Below are 2,840 nucleotides of genomic sequence, written 5' to 3'. Positions count from 1 at the left end.
TTATCTCCATATACGATTTTTACTTTCACCATAGAATCTTATTTTTACAACATATTTTACAAAGATGGCTAGAAGTTTTACAATTTTACAGAGAACGTTTTATGTAAAAGAAAGTTACCAGAAACTCACTTTTTCACTTTCTGTAAAATTGTTAACATTTTGAAAGAGAAAAATTAAAAATATCTTCTGTTCTACGTAGCTTTCTCTGAGACATTTTATTGTAACAAACTTTTCACTATGTCCTATTCTATCTTCCTGTAATATATTTTTAACAATTTCGAACGATCCTTATTTGTATAACCTTTTTAACAACTGATAACATATGTAGATTAGAGCACCACTTAAATGTTCCCAAAATTTGAATCACTTGGATATATTTCTATCTGAAAAATTTTCGTCGTATTATTCAAAACTTCCGAATGAATTATATGTTTCTTGTTATCTGCACTATTATTTTAAAAAAAATATATGATTAATCGAAATACTAACTTGATTTTTTTTTTTTGAAGTATTGAAAACAGAATCAGAAGACAGTGTATGCTTACAACCGAAGAAAACGGGCCCCTGCAAGGCAAGAATGGAACGGTACTACTACAATAACAAAAACAAGCAGTGCGAAAAGTTCATCTATGGCGGATGTCAGCGAAATGACAACAATTTCAAAACTCTGAAGGAGTGCAAAGATAAATGTAAAAACTGAGAACTGCGATCTGGATTATTAATTAATGTTCCTTTTCAATTGAAAATTGGTCAAGTTAGATTAATTGGGACGCACATTACACTAACTAAAGTTGAGAAAGATATAATATAAAACAATAAAAAATAGGAGCAGAGCAAACACGGACCTCCAAAACATCAGAGGTTGGATCAGGTCCATGCAACGAAAAAATCCGTCGTCAATTCAGTGTATAAATAATGGACTAACAATTAGTTAGTCCGAAATGTCTTACGTTTTCCAGGCTTTTTTAACGATTTTGATATTTTACGTGCCAGGAAAACGCCAGAACCGGTGTAACGTTGAATATTGACCCCAGTTGAAAATTGACCCGGGGTTCATTTTTCAACGTTGAATATTGAACCAGGGGTGTTTTTTCAACGTTGAAAATTGAGACCAAAAGTCGTTGAATTCATACCCGGGGTCATTTTTCAACAGCTTGATATTTTTTTCTTATCCCCGATGACTTCAACGAGTTGAAAATAGACCCTGTTGAATATTGACCCCACCTATAAGAGTTTGAACATTTTTCGAACTTGGAAGTTGTTTTACGGGTTGTATCAGTATCTCTTTATATTATATTTTGGTTTCAATTTTTTTCCCTTTTCAAGAAAAATAGAAATAAACCTATCATCCCGTGTAAATATGTACGTTTTGATACACGATTTCAGTTATCTTCAAGAATGACAACTTTATTTTTGACAATATTTTCTAAAATCCACATCCATAAATAACCACATGTACAAAACCATGAATAGGGCATAAAACAAAAATCCTGGAAATCTGGTGTCTAGAAACAGAAAGTGAACTGTATATAATATCAAAGTGATCAGGTGGGCAGAACATCCCATCTAGTCGAATTCAGTTTAAAAATTAACAAAATTTAAAGCCTAAAAATTAGAATGAAACACATCAGCCAAAATGAATCCAATGATAGGTTATATTTGTGAAAAGATCAATTTGTGAAAAGATCAATATAGCGACCACAGCATGTAAGTAAAATCCCTGTAACAAACTTATCTGTCAGTAGCCTGCCTCGGCCTAAAAATCGATCGTTTTCGGAGCATAACCTTGAGAATGAGAACTAGAGTTAGAATCTGGGATGCACTAGAAGTTGCACTTCGGTCCGTGTAACACTTAACAATTCAAATTTCTAAAACGATGTAGAGTTTTAGAATGAGAATTTTAATATTTTACTTCAAAAATCTAATATTTCAATTTTCCAAACAGGTTTAACATTTTGAGTTTTAAGATTTATACCTTATATATTCAAATTCAAATTTCCAAAAACACATTTTGTATTTTAAACTTTTGAGTTTTTAATCTACCGTTTGTTCAGAAAGTTTACGCTTAACAATCTAAAATTCGATAACGTTTTCGTCATTTGATTATTTAAAATTTACTTCAAACTTCCAACTTTCAAACGATTTAGATTTTTAAAAATTTAGAATTTTGATTTCAAACTCAACTTTTGAATAACCAAAACACGTTTGTGCATTTTGAGTTTTTAGAAGTTTACTTCAAATGTCCAAAATATGAAATTCTACACCTGGTTTAAATTTTGGATATTCAAAGTAAAATTCTAAAAACTCAAAGTGTTAAATTATTAGAAATCTGAACATTTGAACCAAAATTCCAAAATTTTGAAAATCTTAAACGTCTCAAAGTTGGATTTTAGAAGTTGGAGCTAATTTTCAAATAATTGAAAGACGAAAAATATTACCGAACTTTAGATTGTTAAGTGTAAACTTTCTGAACAAACGGTAGACTAAAAACTCAAACGTTTAAATTCCATTAATCGTTTTTGGTAATTTGAATTTTGAAAATTTAAGGTAAAAATCTAAAATATCAAAATTTTAAAACCTATTTCGAAATTGGAAAATTTAGATTTTTTAAACTTAAATATTAAATTTCATTATATCAAATCAGTTTTTGAAAGTTAGATATTTGAACTAATATATTAACATTCTAAAACTCTAAATCGTTTTAGAAATTTGAATTGCTAAGTGTTACACGGACGCATTTCCCACCATCTTTGATATCAACAATTAAAAATACGCCGTCCCTGCAACTGCATTTGATCTTAACAACTAAAAAGTGCATTCCTCTTCAAAGAAACAGAGAG

Source organism: Saccostrea cucullata, unplaced genomic scaffold (assembly GCF_032062105.1).
Source record: "Saccostrea cucullata isolate Sc308-1 unplaced genomic scaffold, CSIRO_AGI_Scuc_v1 ctg124, whole genome shotgun sequence".
Classification (NCBI taxonomy): Eukaryota; Metazoa; Mollusca; class Bivalvia; order Ostreida; family Ostreidae; genus Saccostrea; species Saccostrea cuccullata.
The sequence above is the reverse complement of the archived record's forward strand: the minus strand, read 5'-3'. Positions refer to the sequence as shown.